This window comes from Aythya fuligula, chromosome 6 (assembly GCF_009819795.1).
Source record: "Aythya fuligula isolate bAytFul2 chromosome 6, bAytFul2.pri, whole genome shotgun sequence".
Taxonomy (NCBI): Eukaryota; Metazoa; Chordata; class Aves; order Anseriformes; family Anatidae; genus Aythya; species Aythya fuligula.
Window position 1 is genome coordinate 25,372,736 of NC_045564.1, and position 14,521 is coordinate 25,387,256.

At 43.6% G+C, this 14,521-nt stretch overlaps 1 protein-coding gene across 12 annotated transcripts in view; it reads left to right on the plus strand.

Moving 5' to 3' along the window:
* CLASP1 (cytoplasmic linker associated protein 1) overlaps positions 1 to 14,521 on the plus strand; it is a 144,996-nt gene that overhangs the window by 33,565 nt on the left and 96,910 nt on the right. The gene's annotated exons all lie outside the window — the stretch shown is intronic.

Genomic DNA, 14,521 nt, shown 5'->3' on the forward strand with positions numbered 1-14,521 from the left:
TCCTGTCGTAATATTGTGATCTGCCAACACTATTGCAAGGCAATCAGTACGCAGATTTTTGAGAGGAGGCAGGGGGATGCATTTATGTGGTGTTAATTCTGAACAGTGGATTAATGCCTCCCACCTCTGAACCAAAACACAAAAACCTGTATTGGTCAGTTCTTAATCTCATCAGTGAACTACATTGCCTGTCACTGGGCCACGCTACTGTCTATAGCTGAGATACCTTCTTCCTTCTGTCTCCTCCTGTGCAGGTGACAAGAGAGCAATTCAGAACATCTTTTTTTTTTTTTCCTAAAATTGAAATTGTGTGTTGAAGAATTAATGTACATACCAGATATTTTTTTAAAGAAAATAAGCACGTATTTGTTAATGAAGCACAATGATGTCCTCATGCTGGAAACTTCTCAGCTTTGAAGGATTAGCTGTTGTCATGAAGAGCCTGGGGTCACAGTCCAGCTGGTCTTATCTGGGAAGGGAAGTGTCTGGTTGGAAGTATCTGACCTCCAGGTTGCCATTGGTTGTTGGAGCTGTGATAATAGTTGATAATGTCAGAGGAAAAGTAAGTACAGGAGTTGTTAGGGCTATTATTGTCGCCTGGACTGAATCCAGAGTGCTTTTCGTGTTGACCTACCTCATGCATTGGGAATAAGCTACTGGCTTTTCCATTGACACATGTATTATTCTGTGGATGCAATGTGTTTTTAGGTAAAGGCTGAATGTGAGTAAGCTCAGTGGAGCTCTCACCTTGAGGATGGCACCTTCTTCAGACAATAGGATTCTTTTGCAAGGAAGCAGTGGACCAGTTACTTTGGTTGCATGTCTACCACTGTCATCACTGTCATAACCCTTGGCGATTTTATATGGATACAGAAGCACTCTTTTGGCAAAACTTTGGTGTAACCAAACAGAACCACTTCACCATTGCATTTCATGGCATTTCTAACATCCCTGCAAGAAGCATAGGCTGAAGGATCGGCCAGCTAAATGATGAGATTCTGCTGTTTAGAGTGGAACTCATGAACAAAAGATGAGCATGCACAATTCCATTAATACTAACACAAGGTAAAAGCATAAATAACCTGCACGTTTGGAGATGAACTTCTTTATGCAGGGCCTAGTCTCTTTCCCATTGGTGTAAATACCATGTGGATCAGCCAGACCTCAGCAGTTGTTTTAAAGGCCACATCAAACTTGGAACACATTGCAAGGTCAAACCTGCAGTCCGGTGTCTGTAACAAAACTTAGAATGAGTTACAGGTAATACCATACCCTTCCCATGGAAACTGCAGTAACATCTGGTAGAGCTATGCAGATGATCACAAAGCACTGTGTGCTTTTTTTCTCCATCTTCTTTTGTATCTTTCTGTGTCACATTGATTTAATCTTTAAAACAAAACCTCAAATCTGCAGCTATTGCTCTGAAAATCTCTGGACCAGTCTCCTAGGATCTTTTAAGCCACTGGCCCAGCTAGCACTCCCTAGCACTTTTGCCAGAGAGAGCTAGGTAGGGGTCAAGGCTGGATCAGTATCAACTCCAGTGACATTTTCAGGTAAAAGGGCTAACTCTAAATCTCATGTTTCTGATCTGTTAGTTTTTACATGTATTACTCAGAAGTCAGTAGGATTGTTCACACACGTGTCTACACCTCGATCATTTTGAGTGCAGCAATGATGTCTTTGTTTGTCAATGAAGTTTTTCAATTCTCAAAGAGAGTCAGGAGTATAAATTACTCAAGTACCACATATAAAGGTTGATGTGCTAGGGGCAAGCTGGTATGAATGAGAAGCATCCCATGGTCATGTGCTCTGGATTTGTGAAGCTTCTTGGGCTTGTGTTTATGTATTTTATACCCTTTGGCTTCAGCACTTGCTGGGGAAGCACACTAAAGTACTTCACTGAGCAGAAGCAGTGGTATCACATTTTCCTCTGCTAGGGCAAGAATTACAGAACTGTTCTTGATGGAGGAAACTTTGCCTGAGGCTTACAGATAGCTTAGAATCACAGAATATCCTGAGTTGGAAGAGGCCCACAAGGATCATCAAGTCCATCTCCTGGTTCCGTACAGGACCACCCCAAAATCAAACCATGTGTCTGAGAGCATTGTCCAAATGCTTCTTGCACTTGGTGCTGTGACCACCGCCCTGGGGAGCCTGTCCCAGTGCCTGACCACCCTCTGGGTGCAGAACCTTTCCCTAACCCCCAGCCTGACCCTCCCCTGTCCCAGCTCCATGCCGTGCCCTCGGGTCCTGTCGCTGTGCCATCTGCAAGCTTACTTAGCATACCTTAGGCCCTGCATCGAAGTCATTTATGAAAACATTGAAGAGAACTGGCCTTAGCATGGAGTCCTGTGGGAACCTCTCTAGTGACTGGCTGCCAGGCTGATGTAACCCCATTTGCTGTAACCCTTTGAGCCTGACCACTCAGCCAAGTGTTCACCCGTTGTGTTATGTTTTTGCCTGTCTGTTTGCTGGACATTTTGTCCAGAATGATATTGTGAGAACGGTATCAAAAGCTTTGCTGAAATGCAGAAAGGCTACAACTACTGGCTTCCCTTGGCCAACGAGTCTCCCCAAACAGCAGCTGATGGTGGAGCTTGTCCTACCTATCTCCTCCTTATGTGCTGGTTCTGCGGCCAGGCCTGGGAACTGCGTGCTTGAAAGTAGTCTCCTGATACTTCTTGTAAGCTGTTTTTTTATGTAGGATCACTGTCCCTCTTAGAGCTAAATTGCTGGCCTTAATGAGCAGTCTTAGCAATGACCAAAGACTGCTCGGGGGAGATGAAATTTCTCACACCTTTTGTGTGGCTTTGAATTCCTGTGCTGCTGCTCCCATTTATTTGATGAGATTTGTTTTCAGGCTGAGCACGGCATAAGTTGAACAAGTGAACTGAGTTTGGCTGCTGTAATCATCAGCTTCTGATGGGGAAAGCATTCATCCCTAGGTAACTGGCGAACCTACAGGGCAGGCTTTTAGCAGCAATAAGAGCATGAGACGCATCCCTGCATGACGAAAAGCATCCCTGCCCTCGCAGAACAGGGTTTGTGTAGCGTACCCACAGCAGCTGCAGTTCCCATAGCCATGAGATCTTATTCAAGTGTGCTCCAGTGTCTAGACTAAAGAGCACAACATTGTTTTTAAAGAACCTAGGAGCCGATGCTTTTGCAGGCTTAAAGGTAGCCTTACGTGGAGTCTCATTTTCCATATTCAAGCAAGTGATCTTATCCTGGACCAGACTGATTATGCTGTCAAGTTCATTTCTGCAAGACAGCCATACTGATACAGATGGTGTGCCCGGTTTTAACATACAGCTGTAGAACAAGTAACTGCAGTTACAGCCCTGGGAGTCAGGGGCATAAAGAGGAGCTTTCTGCTAAACACAGGAGCGGACAAGTGCTGATTTGTTACTCCAGCATGAAGTACAGTTAATGCCTTGTGCGTACTTGGCTCTGGTCTACCATTATGCTGCCCTCCTCCTTCATTATGTTTGGCTGGAGTATGTTGTTTGCTGCTCCGATACAGTGATGTGAAATAGAGCAAGACCAAACTGTAAGAAGCGTCCTATTTTTTGTAGTATTAAGACAGCAAATGCTGTATAATGACCGGGTTTCTTTTGCTTGCTGAAGGAATTAATTCTGCCCTGCTTGCTCTGTCAAAGGAATCCTTTTGTTGCATTGTGAGAAGCGGTTTGAATCTTTTATTTGTTTATTCCCCCAAAGCCCAAGACTACAGACAGCCCTGAATAATCCTTGCTTGGTTTACAGCGTACGTGTAGCCTGCAGGGAGCTCGCTGCAGCCAAAGCTCTGAGGAAAAAATGCTGATGACATTTTCATTGCAGTTGGCTTCTGAGTGGAGCCAGGTGAATCTTGGTGCACACAATGGGCTGTAGAGTAAGAGATAAACATCTTCATTCACTGTGCAGCATCACTTGAAGTGCTTAAGAGTGGCAAAATAGCAGCTGGATTTCCAGACCAGCTCCTTTTTCTTCAGAGCTCTAACAAATGCTGTTAGATGCTTGCCATGGAAGTGTCTCGTATAGCTGCAGGTATTAATGCTTGTGTCCACTGAATATGAAATATTCCAGGATTTCTCTGGAATAGCAATTTGTCAGTGCTGGACACTTATGTGCAGACATGGGAAAGACAAATTCACACTTTTTCTTGACTCCAGATCTGCTCTCTTTGACATTAACAGATCTATCTAGTGACTTTAATGAACAGGGTGCTCTGTAAAGTGCTGTTTGACTGTGTTGTAGTAGCCTTGTGTGGATGTTTTAGGCAACGTTGCTTTAAGTCTTTCAGGGGGAAGAGGAGTAGCACTTTTATGTATGAAATGATGTCAACACCATTTCTCCTAATGTCTCCTTTCTGCAACTGGCCGTGGCTCTTGCAGAGTTGCTGCTGCCCCCTCTGCCCCCCACCAGTCCTCATGGGTGCGGTGTGGGTAGGGGAAAGGTGTGCCCGTCTTCCCAAGAAATGATGCATGTCTTCTATATATGTCTCTCCTGAGTAACGGCACTCTAATCTAGTGGAGCTCTGGCTCATAATGAGACCTGACACTTCTAATTAGGCCTGCTTTATGAAGAAGGGGTCTAACTTTGTTCTTGATGATTTGATTTCTCCCACTGCACCCCCACCCTAATTATTACTTGCGAACATGAGAGAGCAGGGGCGGTCCTGGAGCCAGCGCTGGAGAGGCAGGGGCTGGGCATGCTTCTCTCCCTCTGTAGCTCTGCCAGTGCATTTCAGCTCTGATTTACACTCCTGCTGTTTGAGCTTTGCGCTGGGCAGGAGCTGAATCTGCAGAGATTTCTTATCACACGAGCTTCTATGATGCAGAGAGACAATCACGCTCCTTTTCACTTGAGACTTAAATAAGACCTGATCCTGAGCTTCCACGGGCAAAATGTTTATGCACCAGCTCCCTGAAACTTATTCTCTAGTCCCTCACCCCCTTAAGCCTCATACTTGTCCCTAGTGCTTTCCTCAAATGTGTGGTTTTTGTGACGTGCTGGCCCTTGCCTCGCTATGCTAGGCATCCTGCAAGAATCTGGGTCTGGGTTGGTTCTTGTTTATGCACATACAGCGTGCTCCTTGCGTACTGCTCCCTTCCATCCTGCTCCCTGAAGCCTATTTATTATTATAATGTGTTCAGCTTTGTCCCTGTTTCTGTCCAAGCTATTTCTTGTTTCTGGGAGTGTCACATAAGCAGCCCTGTGCGTGCTGTTGACGGAGCACGTGGGTAGGATACTGGGTAAGGGGAAATTTTGGGACATAGCTGCACTAAATCCTGCAGAAGAGTTCAAGGCAAACATGGAGCCTTTATTTTATTTTATGCAAGTTGCAGTAGCTTGTGTACTGCAGGGCTGGGAGGGGACAGCCTTATGCTTGTTTTCTCCATGATCTGATAGGGTTTTTTGGTATTGTGGATGGTGACACACCGGAGCAGATTGTGTAGAGAATCTCAGTCCTTGGAGATTTTGAAAGCTTGGCTGGATGAGGCCCTCAGCAACCTGGTACAGCTCTTTGAGCAGGAGTTGGACCACCTGACCTCCAGAGGCCCCTTTCAACCTAAATTACTCCGATTTTGTTTTTCATTCAGTAGGAGACAGTAGTTATCTAAGATCTCCGAGTTAATCGGATGTTTCTGACTCAGCACTTTTATGGCAGTGTGTGTTAGTAAGCTGGAGACAAAGATTGCTGGTGTCATTTGATACCGTGCATTCACCTCTTACCGAGCACTGCAGCTTATCCAAAGTGATACCAGAGCTAGAGGCAGAAGAAATAAATGTGACCTCCACTAACAGCACAGCTCGGTGTCAGCATAAAACACCTGCAAGCCATGACAGAGACACCTCTGAAAATGGCAGCGTGTATCTTTTATTGCCGATTAGCCTCTGCTGAGCTGATGTTACCCGAGAGCTGATGAGAATGCTTCATTCTGGTTTTATTGATCTGCCGTCAGTGTGGCTGTCGAGTTGTGCATGGGAGTATTTCAATAAAGAGTTAAGATGCAGATTATGCTTTGAGTTTAATATGAAAAACCTAAAGCTTGATATTTAAACATCCGATATATTCTAATTATTTATCAGCAGATCTGCTTGCTACATATTAACGGCTGAATCTGCATTTCATTCCGTTTAATCTTCTTGCCATACTTCAAAATACCCTTTTTAAGTCTTCTGAACCTTTATTTTTAATTGTAGGCTTCTTTGGGTTGCTGAGCTCTGTGTTCCAGTTTCCCATGTAGGGAAGCTACACATTTCTGGACTCATTTTTTGACCCTTTTCTGTCATGTTTATGAAAGGAAGCTAAGTAAACCAGGTTTAAATATAATCTTTGTGCCCAAAGCAGGGGGGAACCTCCCCAGACAAACCCACCCGTGTTCCAGGCAGCAATTATCGGTGGCTCTTTGTGTGAATGGGAGGGGGCTTCCTGGGGCTGGCAGGGATTAGGAGGGTCCTGGGGTTTAATGTTAAACAAAAATACAACGAAAACTACTAGAAAACAGGAAGGAATGGAAGTTCTTTGGGAAATACCCGATGTTCTGTGTTCTGTCTTCACGGGGTCTGTCTGTCAGTGAAAACTTCAATTTAGTCTCCTATGTAAATGGAGGGTGTGTGATAGTAGACTCCCACAAATCTTTGCATGGGAAAGAAGGCATGACAAACAGGTATAAAAAGGAGGCTAATTTCTTGGACTCTTGATTTTTTGTTAATGCTGGTATGTGAAGGTGGAGTTAAAATTCATGCTTGCCGATTAAAACACCTGAACTTACTTGTTTTCAAACTCGGGAGCGAAGGGAATCTAAATATAGTTGTGCATCACGTGCAGTGCTTCACATGTGCTTGCTCCTCTGTTTGCTCACCCGTCTGTAAGGAAAGGCAAGCACAGATGGCTGCTAAAAGGAACCAGATGATTTGCCAGTATGGTGGTGTGCTTGCAGGAGTCAGACTTGGATATGGGCTCGAGACTGCTTTGATGTCACTGCTTTTAGTTCTCCGTTTAAATTCCTCATTTATGTTCCTTTTTTCAAATTTTTTATTTTGCAGAGGGACTTATTTATGGGTTTTTCCATTCTAGCAGTGTGTTGCTTGACCTTTTGGTCAGCCTTGTTAAGCAGCCGTTCCTGTTTGTGGGGCTGAAATGAGAACAGGGCATGCATGGAGAAGTTCAAGTGTGGGACTTGCCTTACTTTGTGAGAGACGATTATAGATTCCTCCCGCTGTAGTGCCAGAAGGGAAAGGTCTTCGCATCCATTAACACCCCCTTTCCTTCAAAGTAAATGATGCCAAGGAGAGACAAGGGGCAGCATGAGCATGGTTTCATATTTTTGGGAACTGGGAACATATTTTATGGGAACTGGATGGCTGTTCCTTCAAGCTTTGTCCTCCCGTTGCCCCTTGCTCTACTCCATTGATCCGTTGTGTACAGAAGCCCAAAGTCCTTCTGTTAGCAATGGGTGGTCTTATGGGAACTGCCTGCTGTGCCTTAAGGTGCTTTGAGTTCTTGAAGTGTTTCAGGCAGGCTGAAGGCTTCTGGGCTGGGTCCATCCTCTTGCTCCTTGGAAGGAGGATCACTGCATCTCGCTGCCGCAATGATGTGAACCACTGCCAGCCATTGTGTAACTGAGCTGCTCGGCTTCAGTCTGGGCTAAATAATGGTTGCTGCTGCTTGGAAATGAAGTGCTGTGGAATTGAGGTGAGTTATTCAGGTGGCTCAAGTGACCCAAGTGATTTACTCGTGAGCCACAGGTGAACCAGGCTCATCCTGCTCTCATGTCCTGGGGGAGCCCCCAAACCTCTGCTCTGTGAAGAGACCAGTAGCTGGAAAAGCAGTGGGCCATGTGCGAGTCGTTATCCACAGACCAAATCTCGTGCTTCTGGGGTACCTGCAAGCTCCCAGGGCATTTATGCTCGTGCTTCCCAAAGGAGCAAGGTGATCCAGTGGGGCCCCCAAACTGTAACTGGCACTCTGGTTCTCCAGAGATGCCAAAGGTCTATTGGAGTGCAGAATTTGGTTTGGGGGATTGGAAATGACACTCTCCCACAACTTTTATTCCTTTTCCTTCTAGTTTTGGCTGCTTCTGGAAGCAATGTCCTGTTAGCTGCTGGCTTGTGCCATTCTTGGTTTTGGTAACAGCTGCTGACAGAAGGCAGTGCCCTGCGAGCATCCCACTACTTGCAGCTAAGGCAGCAGCCGTCCATGGTGCATGCTAAAAGTTACTGAATTGGCTGGAGAAAAGTTTCTGGGGCTTTCTTCTGCCTGCTGACATTTTCTGAGCTGCTACTAGCGATATGCTCTTCTGTTTTCCTCCAGTCTGTGTCTTTACAGACTGCAGTCAGTTGTTTATGCAAATTTATTTTAATGCTAGTTCTTCATCCCGAGCCTTTGGATAGTCTAAGCAATGCCTGGAAACAGCTGCTAATAATAAAAACTTGCTAATTTGGTACTCAGCTCTGCCTCCACTTTCACACCTCCTCCGTGCCATTACCAGTTCCGTACCTGATAGTGTTTGAGTGATGCAGGCTGAGTGTTACTGGCTGTGCCAACCCATAGTAAGCCTGCCTGTCGGGGGGATTGTTAACACTTGGCTGCCTGCAGCACAGCACTGACACGGGCACTCCTTCCGCTCTGATCTGTGGAAACAGAAAGCAAATGCAAAACAGGCTGGAATCCCCACTGCTGATCCTAAGCAGTATTATAACTTACAATAATAATAAAAATGCCTATTGTGGAACGAATGATACACAAGGACTGTTACTTTCCTCGTTAGATTTCTGCTGTCTAAAACGTATTTCATTTTAAACAACTTATTCTCCCAACTTCATATACTCCTTATTGATATGTGTAAAAGGAGCAGTCATGTTCCAAAAGGCTTTTCATATGAACTTTTAAATATTAATGCTAGAAAGAAGACCCAAGCCAGTTCAGTCTCAGTGCATCATCGCTGTAATGTTCGTTCCTCTGCCACAGGCTTGACCCTGTATCTGAAATTAAATGTGTTTAAAATCAAATACTTTCAGTTCTCTGACATCTCTCATCCTCTTTTGCTCTCTACTCCCAAGAATGTGAATTCTAGGTACATCTGGAGGCCTTGGGGTGCATGTGATGCAGAGTGCTTTCAGTAACACTGAACCTAGGCCTTTTTGTTGTACTGAGTGTTGTGTAGTTGGATGAGAACCTGCAGGAGCTCACTGGATGAGAAGAAAATAATCAGTTTACCTTTTTGCGAAGCAGAAAGGATACTCTTCTCTACCTATTCTGCTCCAAGTCATGCATTTTTCTCCTGGGTAATAATGCGAAGTGAGGAGGAGGTGACAAAAAAAAACATCTAAAAATAGGGATTCAGTAGAAAAGGGGCTATAGGAAATGAAGCAAACCTGAGGAAGCAGCCTCCTCCTGTCTTTGTTTTCAGTAGGTGCTTGAAGGAGCTTTTCTTCCCTCGGGTCTCCCCTGTCCTCCCTGTGGCCTGATAGCTGCAGATATTTAGCTCGGGGTGACGATCGTTACAGTGAACAGCTCCATCCTGGAACCCAGTATGGAGTTGCCAAGGTAGAAGTGCCTCAGAGTTCAGCCTGGCTTATTTATTTTAATGTGATGAATAACTTTAAAGAACCCTGGATAAGATTAAAGCAATCTATTAATTTTTATTGACAGTCCTAATTAATTAGGATTTATGCTCAAATGCTTTGCTGCCTGGTTGCTTATGTGTTCTGTTCTGTTCCTCACTGTTTGGTTATTACCGTATTATGAATCCACTTTATCTTGATTTCTCAGTCCATCTACACCTGAACCAATGCCAGGATGCCTCATAACCTTGCAAGTCCCAGGGAGTAGATGGAGCTGAAGTTTTGTGCCCTGGCTAGACAGTCTTCATGCATTAAATGACACACCACAATGTATCTGGACAAAAAAGGAAGTTTAAATTGGTCATCCTTGATTCATCCTAGATAGTTATCCTGGGATTTTAACCTGTGTGTCTAGCAGCTCAGAAAATATTCACCAAAAAGGCATTCTTGCTGGGATGATTGGATATTTGAATGATCACTTGGATAAGATATGAGAGAGAATGTCACTTTTAACATCAAACTCTCTGAAGAGATGTTATAACAATAGAGGTTAGGAGATCGTGACTTCATTTACTAGGAAGTATTTAATTGAATTACTGGACTGAAAGTGATGCTTGCATCTTCCTTGCTGAGCATAAGAGTGGAGCTGGCATCAGGAGACATACATGTATATGCACCAGTTCTCAGGATGTCTCATAACACACAGCTAATGAAATCTGACTTAGGATTTTTTTGCAGTCATTTCCATGTCTTCCCTTCTCCACCCCACATCCCAACCACCCTTTGTGTTTTAGAAACTTGATTTTTGTCTCTCTTTGGTACTTTCAGTGCCTATTTCCAACTCCCCAAGCCTGAACTCAGGCATTATGTATCAGGCATTGTACTGAGTGCCATGCTGATTACCTGGCTACGTGCACTGCTTGACCCCCTCCAGCAAGACCAAAAATAACTGCTGTCTTGGCAGCAAAAATCACTTAGTTGAGTGTCTTTTTTTCTGTTTTTACCCGTTGGCAAAAACAAACAAACAAACAAACAAACAAACAAAAAAACCCTCACCCCACACTGAATTAGCCTAATTTTTAAGCTTTACAAGTATAAACTTTAGTGTAGACTGTGCATCCTAAAACTGAAATGAAATTAGGAACTGCTTATCTTCCAGCGTGTGTATTTATGACACATTTTACTACTTGAGGCCATATTTCACAAAGCAGAAGCACAGGTGTAATGGAGGCTGCGGCAGCCTGGATGACTTCTGCTTGTAGCATAAACAGCTTGCTGAAAAGGGCAAAGCTTGTTTTGGGGAGCTGGGCCTTACTATGGACTACTCTTCACAGTTTGCAATTTAGGAATAAATTGGAGATGTTGTATGTGAAGGGAAGGAGCTCTCTACAGGATAGAAGTATCAGTGCAAGAGGGAAGGGGTTGCTATCTGATGTGCCGGTTTGATTTAGCAATGCAGAGATGTTTCAGGGTCACAGATGTACAAAATGGCTGTGCAAGCCAGGCTTGCCAAAGGGAGAGGAGATACCTTAAGCTGTTTAGAAAGTGATTCCTTATCATATTGATAAGGTGATGTTTTCCTTTTTTATTTCTGACTCGATTCCTTTTAATTCCTCCATGGACTGGGCAGGAGATTTTCTCTGCGTCGGCACAGTAGATTCGAGACTCCTCACAGTTTTTCTCAACTGTGATGTTCAGTTTCGTAAATGCAAATGGTGGTTATTGACATTGCCCCACCTAACGATTTCAGTGGCTTTTCTGAGTAAGTGAGGGTGGTAGGATGTAATCCAGCAGTGCTCACCACCTGTTTTGAATCCCATTCTCCCAACAGCTACTGCAGGCTGGCAGAGTAGTCTATGAAAAAGTGTCACTGCTAAGGAAAGATAAGTGATATATAATTTCCAGCAGTTGTGTAAACAGCTAATGCAGGTTCTGCAGTCAGTTCCTAGCCTTTGTATGGAAATCTCTTAATATTTTACTGTCTCCAATTCCATTGAGGTCCATTTTTGTTTTGTGAAATCTGTAATGGCTACGTGCAGGGTAAGATGTTTCGCTGGGTTGTAATTCTTGCTGGTGTTCTTTGTCTCTGGTAAATGCGAATGATCCTGCTTGGCTTAACCTTCTTTCTTTAGGGCTAAGTTAAATCATATTACCTTGCATTTGCTGCAGCTTAAGAGCAGCACAAGGGCTGGTTCTGTGGCTCAGATGGTGTCTTATAACTTGTTAAGCTGAAATAATTTGATTGTGAGTCTGAGTCCTGAGGCAAATTCATCCTTTGTTTTACACGACAGACTTTGTCCTTGTACTAGAGATCTTTTGCCTGCTTGTAACTGTGCTTATTCATAGCTTCCACCACCTCTTACAAGCTCTGAACTTCAATCTAAAGCAGGTGATTTATGTCAAAATTAGCCTGCCCATGGTCCTACCTAGTCCCTGTGTTTCACGTGGCTTGTGAGAAAGGTGGTCCCAGGGTCAGTCAAGAGGTAGAGGGACCACAGAGGAGCTGGCAGAATTCAGGTCAGGTGAATCACCGCTGTAATGGTCTGTCATAACACATTTTTCCAATTCTGATTTCCTAACTTCTTCTGACTCAAGTGACTCAGTAAGTAGCCTCATACGAGGGAGACTGCCAATACACACAAAACACATGGGAGGCTACCAAAGAACTGAAATGCCCACTGGTGGCATCAAATTATTAAGTCCAGTTTGGGATAAACTTTCAGTTTGGGGTAGTTGTGCATCAAGCTCAGGTTTTACTTAAAGCCCAGAGACCTGAGAGTGATTGAAAAAGGGCACTGAGCCATGGGGAGAAAGCGATAGCACCATAGATGGGGGCCGAGTAAGAACGAGGGGTGCAAGATTATGTTAATTGGACTGATTAAGACACAAGGACTTGCATTTTTTAACTGCTCTTTTTATTTTAAAAGAAAGGGAGGAGGATTTTCAAGCTTATTTTTTCTATAAATCAAGTCAGAATAACAGTAATTCTTTTCAGCTATACTTTGCATTATTTATATTGTAAGCTCTTTGGGAAAGATGCTTTTTTCTTCTTTGTAGCATATGAATCTCCTGCTTGCTCAGGGTTTCACAATGCCTCTGAAATAAGAATATCAATTTAGTAGTCTGAAGTCATTAATGACAAAGGGAAGGAAGTTTCAACACTGTCTCGACTCCCCCTTTGTATTTCCCCACCCCCTGAATATGATGTACCTACCTAATGATGATGATTTTGTCTGAGGGAGGAACGTAGAGGGAAGGTGCTTAGATCTCTCTTAGGTTTTAAAGGAGTTAGGGGGGAAGCAAACGAGCTTTGGGAAAACAGAAGCCCTGCATACTGTTAATATTTCATAAGCTCTGGCATCTTTTTGGCTCTGGAGCCTTTTTCCCAATGACTTCTTTCCTTAAGGCAATGGTTTACTTAAGATGCAGCTTTGAAGGTGTGGGTGAAGAAGGCCCAAGAAATTGGTGTCTAGATTTGGAGCTTTACAATTTTTTGATCAGGAATTCAAACTATGCTAATATTGGAAGCCATATTGAATACATATTTTTTCTTTCAGCTTCTGTTATCAAACCAAATGGAAACCATATACTTTGTTGAAGCGTGCAGCAAATAGACCACCCTTTTGCTAAAACCTCTCCATGCTTATTTGTGAAATCATAGAAGGAGATCTGACATGTTGGTGTCTAAAAACCAGCCAGGTTGAGTTCCGTGTTCACTTGCATTCTTCTGCCATTTGGTCAGGTTGTGATCTTTTTGGACGACCTGGAGTCTTGTGGCTCTGGGTGTTTTTTTTGCCTGTTTCAAGGATGTGTTGAAAAATCGAGATAATCCCATCCACGTGATACAGAAAGAAATTTGTGCGAAGTATTATTAGAAATAAAAAACTAAAAGAAGGTAGATTTAGATGAGGTATTAGGAAGAAATTATTTTCTACGGCGAGACACCAGAACAGGTTGCCCAGAGGAGCTGTGGATGCCCCATCCCTGGAGGTGCCCAAGGCCAGGCTGGATGGGGCTTGGGGCAGCCTGGGCTGGTGGGAGGTGTCCCTGCACATGGCAGGGGGTTGGAACCAGGTGGGCTTTAAATGTCCCTTCCAACCCAAACCATTCTGTGATTGAAAGGCCTTAGGAACTTCTAAAAGTTACCAAACAGGTGTTCTTCACTAAAAGTAAAAAGAAATGACGTATTGCTCTGAGGCTGGGTGTTTTTATTTTCCATCTGGTACTTAGAGTCCAAAATGTTTTCATAATCTGTTACCTTCTGGTTTCTACTTTTAAAAGAAGAATATTTTTAAAGGTTACTGTTGAATTCACTGATCTTCTTGAGCCTAATTTCTCTATAATATTCCTGGGAAATGTAAAATGCTAATTATTCAGTTGCTGTATTTATTTATTTATTTTTTTAATTCATTGTATCAAAAGAGAGGAAACAAAGGTGGCTTGACTCATGGCAAACCGTTCTCCACAGCAGAATCCCCAGGTTCCCCATCCCTTTCCCTTGCCAACAGTTGCAGTGTGTTGCTGCAGAGAGCATACAGCCAACTCTGTAACTTCAATAGCAGTTGTCCAGGAGCTCCTGCTGCCATTGCCAGTCACGCTTCCCATCAGCAGAAGTGTCTCAAACCCCTGGTAACTGCTTGTAGATCTAGAGTACGTGCTTGGTAATAAAATCCAACTTTGGAGTTATCTTTAAATAAAGCAAAATTCATCTGTACACTTTATTGTTTGCATATATGCCTTCGCAGGCTGTAGTAATATCTTCCTTTAAAAAGATGAAACATTTCTTTATGATAGAAATTGCTGGTCCTCATTCTCATCATACCTGCTGTAGTTGCTAATCCTTCTCAAGATGCTGCCCATTGCTCCCTGTTATTCCTTCTATGGCAACCACCTGTGGTTTTAGACCGTCTAATCTCATGGTTATTGGCCCACTGAGCATTTTTACAGT